This window comes from Mus caroli, chromosome 8 (genome assembly GCF_900094665.2).
Source record: "Mus caroli chromosome 8, CAROLI_EIJ_v1.1, whole genome shotgun sequence".
NCBI lineage: Eukaryota > Metazoa > Chordata > Mammalia > Rodentia > Muridae > Mus > Mus caroli.
In genome coordinates, this window is record NC_034577.1 from 93,750,219 (window position 1) to 93,762,657 (window position 12,439).

Consider the following 12,439-nt stretch of genomic DNA (forward strand, 5'->3'; position numbering starts at 1 on the left):
GGCAAAACTGGGAGAATCATATGAAGATCAGTGGTTGGTTGTCACAATGTTGGATGATGGATACAAAGAACAGAGATAAATTATTCTCTACGATATGAAAATAGTGGGTATATAACAATAGATTTGTTAAGATTGATGTACTATAAAACAACAAAAAGCAAGTTCCAGGGTGAGCCAGGGGCTTTAAATTATGTATCAATATTGATTCATCAACTGTAGTAGTTGTAAAAAAGCAGATGCATGATGTTAATGATAAGGCAACTTGAAAGGAGGGAGGTAAAGGACTTTACTCATGCATTTTACAACGAATTTTTTCATAAACCTACAGCAATCCTAAAAATAAAAATTAAAATGTCTATTAAAGCCATGAGTTTGGATTATACATTTTAAACTTCAGACTTTAAAAGAAATCCCAACTAACTGTTCTAGAATTTAATCTCATTCAGATGCTTCGATCATTCAGTTCCCAGATAAAAGACACACAACACTTATATTTATAGTACGCCTTAATCAGCACTAGAGCTGGGCAGATATCTACCCTCTAGGATACTAGAATCTATTTCTCCAGTATTAACCCCATTTTATAATTTGCCATGTTTCATCTGGGAAGCTCTTAATTCTAATTGGCTAACCCTTGTGGCCATATTTTTATGATTCACCCACAGCATGGCAGCTTCCTCCTCTTTCCTTGTGGTCTCCTCAGTCTCCAAGCCCTGGAACCCAAGAACCCTACCTATCTCTTCACTCGGTGAAGTCTGGCCTTGCAGGTCAGTATTTAGCATTGCAATACAAACAAACAAACAAACAAACAAAACACCCAAACCTCAACAACTAATGAAACTTCTATTTTGGGGATGCTACACATAAGAAAGATTTTGATGTGTTAGACAGGATATTGGAAACAAAGAAATCTCGGACTATAAAAGCTTTGAATCTCTTTGGTATCTTTGGGTAAGAACTTTATTTACATCCTGCAGGCTACCTTATCATGTATATTGAGCTTTCCCATTGGCTAAATGACATCTGACAAAGGTATCACTGAGTATATTTCTTCACTTATGAGTTCATAGATGTGTTCATTATGGGGTGCATAATGTGTCTTCAGCATTCCTGGACTCCTTCAGCCTAGATAATCATGTGTCTTTATTCTGCGTTTTTTTTTTCCCCCTGAAGACACCAAGATTGATTCAGGGCTGCCCTAAACTGGGACATTGAGAAGTGTGAGAGAATAGGGAGTCATGGATAAGAGAGAGTTCTTCTGAGAGAAGTAATCATGAGTAAAAGGGATTCAAAACAAAGAAGGGAGGAAGAGTGGAATACAGAAAAATATAAAGAAGAGGACTCTTCTTCCTGATATGAAAAGATTCACATAGGGTACGAGAGATGACTCACCTTTTAAGAGCACTGTCTGCTCTTGCAGAGGACCCAGCTTTGATCCTCAGAACCCAAAATGTGGCTCAAAAGCATCAGTTCAAGGGAAAATAACGCCTTCTCCTGGCCTCTGCCCTATCAGACACACATACATGAAGGCAAACAGCCATAAACCTCAGAAAAAATAAATAGAAAAAAATACTTTCTGAGATTTCCAAGAACAGAGGTTCCAAGTCCATTTTCTTTTATTTTTACATGTTTTAGAATATATATACATATACATATATATATAAGAATATATATACATATATATACATACATATATATTCTAAAATATATACACACATATATAGTCTAAAAAACACACATATATAGTCTAAAACATTTAAATATATATAAATATATAAATACATAACTATATAAAATAAAGAAAATGTATAACTATATAAAATAAAGAAAATATCATATGTATCCATATATATTTTTTCTTTATTTCTTTCCCTTTCCTGGTTTCCCCTTCTGATATCCTATCCTCCCTCCCGCTGCTTTCTATGAGAGTGTTCTCTCACCCACCAACCCACTTCTATCCTACTACCCTGGCATTCCCCTACACTGGTGTATCGAACACTCTCAGACCCAATGGCCTCTCCTCCCGCTGATGTCCAACAAGGCCATTCTCTGCCACATATGTGGCCAAAACCATGGATTGATCTATGTGTATTCTTTGGTTGGCGATCCAGTGCCCAGGAACTCCAGGAAGTCTGGCCTACTGACACTCCTAACTCCTCTGTGGGGCTGCAAACCCCCTCAGCTCCTTCAGTTCCTTCTCCACCTCCTCCATCAGGGACCCCTAAGCTCAGTCCAGTGGTTGGCTGTGAGCTTCGGCCTCTGTGTTTGTCAGGCTCTGGCAAAGCCTCTCAGGAGACAGCCATATCAGGCTTCCATCAGCAAACACTTCCCAGCATCCACCATAAAGTCCAGGTTTGGTGGCTGTGTATGGGATGAATCCCCAGGTGAGGCATTCTCTGGGTGGCATGTTCTTCTTCTGGACATGCAGTCTTAGTGAAAATAAAGCTAACAAAGTTATTAAAATAAATGGAGACAGGTAGGACAGAGATATAATGAGGGAAAGGAGAAAGAAATGAGACCATTTTGACAGTCTGAGTTTTTAAGATTACAGGAGCCAGTATAGCTCCCTTGTCTGTTAGTTTCTGGCTGTGATCTTCTGACCTTGGATCATCATCCATTTCCTGGCACATCACGCAGGTACCTGGTTCACTCCAGCTGCACTCAGATCAGTTTCCTGCTTGTGCTTCCAACAAAGAGAGGACATAGTATCATTACACTCACTAGGAAGACATATTCTGAAGAAATTAAAACATATAAAGGCTGAATCAAATAAAGCATATTATTATAACATAGGAAATCCCAAAGTTAAGCAAAAAACAAACATGGTTTGCTTAGGCAAAATAATGTTTTGAAATCATTGTGTCGCATCAAAAATGGATTAGCCCTCTAGTAGACTACTCAATTAAAGAGTATTTCACAAAAATACAACTCAATAATTTATAATCCTAAAGAAATTTAGTGGAGGAGTATGACTAGTGGACTGATGCTGGTGGGCTATCACAGCTTATGTTAAATGCATTTTTTAATAAAAAATGTAACATTTTAATTTTGTTTTTCAATGGATTAATTTATTCTTCTCTCCTACATTACATCTGAACAACAGTTTTCCCAGGTCTTATGCTCTACATCTCCTCTCCCTCACATCCTCTGGTCCTCCATTTCACCTCCTCCATTTCTCCCAGGGTTGGCTTACCAAGTTATAATAAGACCAGACAAATGTCCTTATATCGAGGCTGAATGAAGCAACCTATTAGGAGAAAAGGCATCCCAAAAAGTGGCCAAAAGAGGCATAGATATAACCCTCTCCACTGTTGGGACTCCAGCAAAAAGATCAAGCTATACAACATAACATACATGGAGAAGACCTAGGTCAGACCAATAAATGCTCCCTGATTGTTGATTTTGTCTCTGTGTGCCACTATGAGTCCAGGTTAGTTGATTCTGTAGGTCATGTTCCTGAGGTGTCCTTGGCCATACTGGCTCCTACATTTCTTCCTTCCCTTCTTCCATGGGATTCCCTGAGTGCCACCTAATGCCTGTGGGTCCTGTCTCTGCTCTTATCAGCTGATGGAGCCTTCCTAATATGATTTTTCAAATGACCAAGGGAGCTGGAGAGATAGCTCAGAGGTACAGAGAAATTGATGCTTTCCTAGAGGATCTGAGTTCAGTTCTCAGAATCTACATCCGGCTCCTCACAGCTGCCCATAATTCTAGCTCCAGGAAATTTAGCAGCTCCTTCTGGCCTACATAGGCACTATTCCACAATGGCAAATTAATGAAGACAGACACATGCACACACGAAAATCAATTATAAGACTCCTTGTGATATACTGCTACACTCATAGACCTGTGTCATGACCAGTCATCATCAGAGAGGCTTCCTCCAACAGCAGATGACAGTAAGCTCAGGGATTCACAGCCAGACATTATGCAGAGACAGAGTCTAAATTGGAGATCTCCATTAGATCCCTCTAGTCAGAGCTCACAGAACTCTGTGAAAGTGTGGAAAGAAAGATTGTAGGTGTGAGAGATGAAGGAGGATACCAGGAGAACCTGGTCCACTAAATCACTGCCTAGCTGGCAGTGATTGCTCATGTGAGCTCAGCTCAATGAAACTGAAGAAGCAAGTGTGGGGACCTACATGGATCTTCCCCAGGTCTTCTGTATTTGGCTGTTAGTTTTATGTTCTTTATGAGAATCCTAACAGAGGTATTGGGCATTTCTCTAACACTTTTTCATGCTCTTGGGACACTATTCTACCTATTGGGCTACCTTGACCAAACTCAGTATGAGAGCCTTTGCCTTGTTCTTCTTGTATCTTGTTTTGTAGCATTCAGTTGTTGTCTCTTAGTGTTCTGATGTTTTCTGAAATGGAGGTTGAGAGCTTGGGAGGAGTGGAGGGAAGGGAAGGCCACTATGCATGGGATGTATTGTATGATAGAAGAATTTGTTATCAGTTTTAAAACCCAAAAGAATAAATTGTTTGATTTGTGGCTGTCTTAATTATTTTATTTTTGCATACAAAAGGACAAGAAACATGTTCATTAGCAAGTATGCAGATTCCTGTCTTTGATAGGTTTCAGGTGAATTATAATGAGTACCTTATTTAATGTACTTTTGTAGATGGTATAGACAGATCCTGGCTGGGGAAAGGTTTCCTACTTAATCATAGTCTCAGTCTTATGGAAAGGACGCACATTTTCTGAGCATATGCTGTCTTGAGGAATTTCTAGCATTTCTCTCAGTTTCCATCTCCTTGTACAGCTTTCCTGACAATTAGAAAACTTTCTAAACTCTGTGTTCAGTGTGAAGATGGAGAAGGAGAGGAAGAAGCAGTAGCATACAGAAATCAAAGAAATGGAAGAGGAAGAGGAACGGGAAGGAGGCAGAGGAGGGGATGGAGGGAGTAGAGGAAGGAGGATGAAAAGGAGGAGAAGGAAAATAAGGAAACTAAAAAGTAAAGAATTTTGCTAAACATCTGAGTTTATTTGTACCAAGTATCCCTCTCCATTTCATAAATAAAATGGAGACTGGGTGAGCATTGCACACTAACTTTATAAATGCCCATTAAGTAACCTATTTGTATTTTACCTGGGACATCTGAGGTACTTTATTACGCATATTAATGATGAACCTTTTTTATACACAGTATGCATTTAAATAATATTTGCCAATCAAATCATCAACCATTTCTTATTGGGTCTACTGTGTTGGAAACATTTCTCTGGCTTAAGGAAACATGAATATGTATGTATTCAGTACACCTTGTGGTGAATTCAGACATGAAGCCATTCATTATAAGACCACATTGAGATACAGTATGAAGTAGACCTGTGGTAGAAAGGATCAGGGAATAGTCATTCTAGATAAAAAGAAGGTATATTTGCTAGAGAATGCCACTTCTGTAATGATAGAAGAGCAAATGAGAGTTCATCAATGGGCACCAGATAAGAATGTAACAGGTAAGGGATGCATGTGTTCTTTAGATGAGGCTTGGCAAACTGTGACCATAGAACAGACAACTTCTTCCTAGTAAAAGTGCAGGCTGGTAAGACTGGTTTCAAACACAGGGGTATGCTAAAGTTTAATGTTTCCTGTGGATACTGGGCCATTTTATTTTCTATAGCATAGGGAGTCAAAACTTAGAGCTGAGTTAGTGATGTATGTAGCTCATTGGGATAGTGTTTGTCTTTACCATGATTGAGGCTGAGTATGATACCCCATACAAACAAACAAAAACCAGCTTTGAGTGTCTCATATTTAATTTTAGAAGATTATATAATACATAGCAAGAGGAGGTGTTTGACATGGGTTGTTGCATACATTGACTACATATTGCACAAATACATGAGTGTATAACAGATAAGACACCAAGCAGATAGTCATGGATGGACAAACTCAAAGTAAGTATTATTAGTGTGAGAAGAGAGAAGAAAGAAGGAATGGGACAAAGAAGAGAGATGAAAGAAAGAATGAGGAAATCTTGGGTGAAAAGAGAAATAATTCTAATCTTTTAAATTTTACACATCAAGCTAACATGTTGAAGAGTTGGAGACTCTTGGTGGACTTGATTTCAATGCTACCGAAGAGTAAACATGCTCGAAAGGTCTTGGTGGCAGCAATGTTGAAGTAGATCCTGAGAAGTATAATTGTATGTATGTCATATACCAATTTGATTCCTGTAAATATGGGGCAGAGATAATATTTTATATAAGAGTAGACATCCATACCCTGTATAGCTACACTTTAGTGAAGTCTACCAAAAGCAATCCCTGTCCTCTTCTCTCACTATACAGTTGAATTGGGCAAGGGACAGGGCTAGCTTCCCTCTTCTACCCATTTTACAGTTAGTCATGTCTAGCAGTTCTCACAGTTATGAAGAGGGCATTGTGTAGCATCTGTTTGTAACTTCACAAAAGGAGGTGGAACATAAGTGCACATGTAGTAGGTTCACTTTTTTATTCAAGCCATATTGCATATGCACATCAATGATTTCAATAAAATCACAATGATTATGCTTTTAATTTAAATATATTTTTACAATTTAAAATTTCTTTTCTCATGTCAGCATGAATAAATATGTGCCAGTGATACGCAAGTATATGCAGAAGGCAAAGGAGAACATTTAGGAGTCAGGTACCTCCTTCTACCATGTGAATACCTGAAATTGAGCACAGGTCACCAGGTTTTATAGCAGTTGTCTTATCCCTCCCAGCCAACCCCAAGCCCTTCCTTCATGTTTTTTACATAATATTCTAAACACTATTGATAAGGTTAAGTACTTAATCCATTGGCTATATCATGATTAATTGACAGGGTATTTAAGTCTCTTGGATTTATTTATTTATTTATTTATTTACTGTATGCATTCTTATTCTGGCCATTCTTTGGTTTTTGTCCTTTATGTAATGGTAATATTTTCCTTATATATAAAATAGTTTATAAAAATTGTGTTTCATTTCAGAAACATTACAGACAGGCAGCTATCCAACAATGCTGGAAGGAGGGCTTTTTGGTTGAAGAAGGAAATTCTAGTAACATAGCCTGCTGCATTTCTTACCGAATCAAGAGGTCCTTTCTCCTGCCCATCAGCAAATCGGAATTCTGTTTTAGACAAATGAAGCACCTTTAAGAATCGGGACAGCTTAAGGTTTTATACAGAGGTAGTTTAATCTTTCATTAAGTATTCCCTTTTATTTTATTTCACTTAATAAAAATATGCATTTTTACCATGAATTTTCATTAACTTGTTAGCAAGGTGAATCAATTATCCATAAAAATCCCACAATAACAAGAATAATACCAACATGCTCTCTTTATTTAAAGATGTAAATGCTTCTTTAAAGGGAAATGATCCAGCTTGTCATGCATTTAAGGACCATACAGTTAAGATGTATTTTTCACCCCAGGGATGAAGTTCCAAGATCTGTCTTTTTTTATGTTTGTTTGTTTTTTGTTTTTCGAGACAGGGTTTCTCTGTGAAGCCCAGGCTGGCCTTGAACTCAGAAATTCACCTGCCCTCTGCCTCCTGAGTGCTGGAATGAAAGGCATGTGTCACCAAGCCCGGCTGTCTTTAATTTACATTGTGTTGATATTTTTCCTCATTTTTACTTTACTCTACAATTATTCTCACTCACGTGAATGCTACTTTACTATCTGTGTTTAGGGAAATCCTTAATTTTTCAGAACAGTTGCAGAGATAATAAAGGCTACTCTTAAGTGCACTTTCTTACTTCCCTTAATGTTAACATTCTTTCCTAAAGGGCTATGAAAACTAATATATTAGCTGATGTTTAGACAATCATGTTAGTAAGGATTTATGGATGGAACTTCTGATACTACTCAAAAACACAGCCTCACAGTATACTTCCTAATCTCCTGGGTCCTACAAAATTTGTTTCCAGTTCAACAATGTTCCCTGAGTCTAAAGTGTGAGCGTTGTTTAGAAGGTGTATTCGTTAAGACTGAGATCCACAACTCTGCATTTTGATTGGTTATAATTTTCTGTAATGGTCTTTTTCTGTTGCAAAGAGAAAGGTGCTGTTGTTGTTGTTGTTTTTGTTGTTGAAAGGATGAGGGAAAGCCCATAAGGCATCATCTTATATACAGAACAACAGGCAAAAAGGGAATTCTGAGAGTGGGAGAAACAGTATTCCCTGGGAAATGACACACAATTATTATCCAATACCAAATAGTCAGCCTGGAAGACAATTGTACACAAAACAAATACAATGAACATGATATATTTATGTATTTAGAAAATTATATGTAGATACATATAAGTATAGAAAAGCAATTAACAAATAAAGAGGTCATGAATTTGAAAGACATAAGGGAGGGGTAAATTAAAGGGTTTGCAAGGAGGAAAGCAATGGAGAAAATACAATTATAATTATAAAATAAAAGAGGTCCCGAAGGCATTAAGATACAATACTATTTGACAAGTTGTAGACTTTCTTTATGTTTCATTCACTTTTCTAGTAATGTCCCCTTTCTGTTTCAGAATTACACGTGGAGTAAAGCTTGTGTTTTGTGAATGTGTCAGACTACTGAATTTTTTACTTATCTGACTCAACTGCTATGCTTGAATTTTGTCCTCTGAGTAAGGTTTGGGGAAGCAATTGATGCTCCTGTCTTACCATCCTTTTGGCTTGCCTTTCAGATTTTATATTTGACTCATCTTCTATTTCCAGGTATTTTTCAAATCCATGGCTTAGCCCCCAGCAAGATGGTACAGAGCTGCAACCCTAATTCTTCCTATGTTAAAGAGGGAAGGTAAAGCTTTAGTGGCCAGACTGTGTTTTCATATGGAGATTATATCTTAGGAAATAAAAACCAAACTAAAACAAAATCCCTGCCTCTTTGATTAAGTTAATTTCATCAAATCTGCATTGGCTCAAGGTCAGTGTTTGACTCTACATTTCAGAGCTACACTGGTGAAGGTCTAGAATTGTTGCCCTTGTATAGACGATGTCAGGTCTGGGTTGTTAAATGGCATCAGCTTCAGTAAAAGACTCAATATTATGGAAAACTATTTGTCTCGTTTTCACTCTTTTTATTTAATTGAGAACAATTTCATACAATACATTATGATTGTTGTTCCCCAACTCCTCCCACATCCCTTTCGCCTTTTCACCCACCTGTCTATGATTATTCTTCTTCTCTTTAAAAATCAAATAAATAGGGGGCTGGAGAGATGGCTCAGCTGTCAAGAGCACTGACTGCTCTTCCAAAGGTCCTGAGTTCAATTCCCAGCAACCACATTGTGACTCACAAATATCTGTAATGAGATCTGGCGCCCTCTTCTGGAGTGTCTGAAGACAGCTACAGTGTACTTATTTATAATAAATAAATCTTTTAAAAAATCAAATAAATAGATAAACAAACAAAAATAAGAATTAAAAAGAGAACACACACAAGATGCATATGACAATCATGCAAATAAAACCTATAAAAACACAAAATTCTAAACAATATTAAAGAGGCAAAAGATTAGCAAAAAAAAAAAAATGCTCTGACACAAAATGCATTCAAAACTAACATTGAGTTGATGTTGTGTTGATCACCTAGAGTTGGGCATGGACCTACCCTTCAGCAATATTAATGTACCCAACAAGACTTCTTTGGAGATAAATTTTTTTTTCAAGCAGGATGTCAATCAGAGATAGCTGTTGTGTTAGGGTAGGAGCTGATGTCGACTTTTTGCTCTCAACACTGGAACTTCATCTGGTTTGAACTTGTGCAGGCCTTGTGCATACTGCCACAGTCTCTGTGAGTTCACATGTGCATCTGTGCTCTTTTATTTCTCATGACACTGGTTTTTGGAAACACCCATCTTCTCTGACTCTTTGTCTTTCTGCCCTCTCTTCTGCCTATCTCCCTGAACCTTGATTTGATGATGACATCCATTTACAGAGTCTTCTAAGACCTCTCTCTCTCTCTCTCTCTCTCTCTCCCCCTTTTTCCCTCCCTCCCTCTGAACATTGTGTCCAGTTGTGGCTTTCTGCATTTGTTCCCAACCTAAAACAATTGGAAGGATGGCTGAGAAGGCCCTAATCATAAGGAGTCCTTTTATTGTTATATTTCTTTAGCAGAATAACAGTGTTTGTTTTCTGTTAGGCCTCATCACCTACCAACTACAAAACAACCAAAAACCAAAAAAACCAAAAACAGTTGACATCAATAAAACAAATATTTGTCTTTTGAAAACAATTTCATAAAGTGTGTGTGTGTCTGTATGTTTCGGTATCGTGTGTCTATGTGTCATTGTGTTTGTGTGTCTATGAACTTGCTTCCAAGACACCACAGCATGAACATGGAGGCCAGTGGAAAACTTAGGGGACTGGGTTTTCTCCTACCACATAGGTGCTATGAATTAATCTTAGGCCATCAGACTTGAAAGCAAGTGCCTTTGTCTACTGAGCAGCTGTCTTGCTGTCTACCAGTTTTTTTTGTTGTTGTTGTTTTGTTGTTGTTATTTTTTACATAAATGGGTATAACTTCCAGTTACAAGTGTGAATATAATTGTATGTAGGCCCGGACATTTTCTTTCTACCCCATATATTCATGTGTGTTCCCCTAGGAACCTTGTGTACTAACAAGCCTTGCCTACTTCTGCAAGGCTGTGCTGGGCAGACAAGATAGTATGCATTAAGAGTGGTCCCTGGGGTCCTTCCTCACCAGTCTTCCTTTCCAGTCCTCACTACTTAGGAGTGCTTCCTTATTAACCCAGGCTCGGAAGCTTGATGTGTCTGCTCTAAGTCACTGAGAATGCTCCTGAAATATGACATCTGCAGTGCCGGCAAGAGCAGGATGTTGTTGTGAGAGATTTAAGCGTTCAGCAGGATCATAGAACGTCTGTTATTTCAAGTTGGGCTTGATTATTTTTTTTTAACTGCCAGACTTTCAGACCATACAATAGCAGCTTTCTTCAAATGTAACTCTTTACTTCCTTTTATGGTAAAGTTTTAATACTCGGAACATATGGAGGATCTGGACGTCTGCCAAATGTTTTAAAAGACAAGGTTAAAAATACCGCAGCAATGAGTTTTGTTCCTTAATGTATGGCTCCTTTATTCCCAGTCAACGTGGAAGATAAATCAGAACTAGAGTTGGCTGGGGCATTAGCTTGATATTTCTGGCAAGCGTTCGTGGCATCTCATTTGAGAGAGGGAAAGAGAAGTGGTTGTTCTGAGGTAACATTAAGAGAGTGTAAGAAAAAAATAGATTTTATAAAAATCAAAAACCAGAATCGCAGCTTAATTGAAATATCTAAAATGTAAATACATGGTCCAATTTTCTTACCAGCAAATTGAGGCTTAAAAGATCATCATGACTTCATCACCATGACTGCTGAATTGATGATTACGTCCTCTGCTCTCTCTCTCTCTCATCTGCATTTGGAATTTATCTCCATTTCCTTAGTTTTCCATCTACTCTCTTGACTACCTCCCTCTCCATCGCCAGCTTCTTTGTTTTCTGTTTTTTTTTTTTTTCCTGTTTGTGTCTCATATTCACTTCCACATGTGTGTAGCTATGGACCTGTCTGCTCAGTACAGAACCCTGTCTTACCATACCTCTGCCTCTGCCACATGTCTATAAATAGGGATTTGCTGACTTGCCCTTCTTGCCCCAGCCTCTGACATCACAGATCCCATTTGTAGCCAGTCTGACAGCTGGGAGGCATCTCACCCACTTCCATGACATGGTGTTTGCCCTAACATGCTCTGCATGAGGCGTGGAGGGTGCATGACACACAGCATGATATAAAGAGAGCCCTTTGCATGAACTTCCCAGGTAACTGGGATAATGCTTAACAATTCATGTCTCTTTCCATTAAGTGCTCTTAGGATCCTGCTCAGCTAAATATAACTTCCAGTGAGATGGGGAACTGCCCGGACTCAGCTCACTGATGTAGCAGGATATAATAAAGACAAAGAACTAAAAGAGGAATCAACAGGACTTTGCTAATCCTGTTCCTTTTCTCTTAAATGAATATTGTGTGTGTGTGTGTGTGTGTGTGTGTCTGTGTCTGTGTCTGTGTCTGTGTCTGTATCTGTGTATGTGTATATGTATATGTATATGTAGGCTGGGCAAACTTGCAGTTCTCTATAAGAAAATCAGGACTATTAAGAAGCCTGCAACTCAAATGGCATAAGGTGTATGAATTCTAATAACAGACACGATCCCACTATTTGTGTCAATGGGCTGGTTTTTTTATTCTGTGACAAACAATCCTTAAAACTTGATGTGTTACAATCCCAATATCCATACAATGTACAGATAGTCTGTAACTTGTATGCTACATTGTATTATATGCCTCTTTATTTAAAGATACAGGATTCTATAAGTTTCAGTGTCTCTGGTTTTATGTGAAGTTCCTTGATCCACTTAGACTTGACCTTAGTACAAGGAGATAGGAATGGATCAATTCGCATTC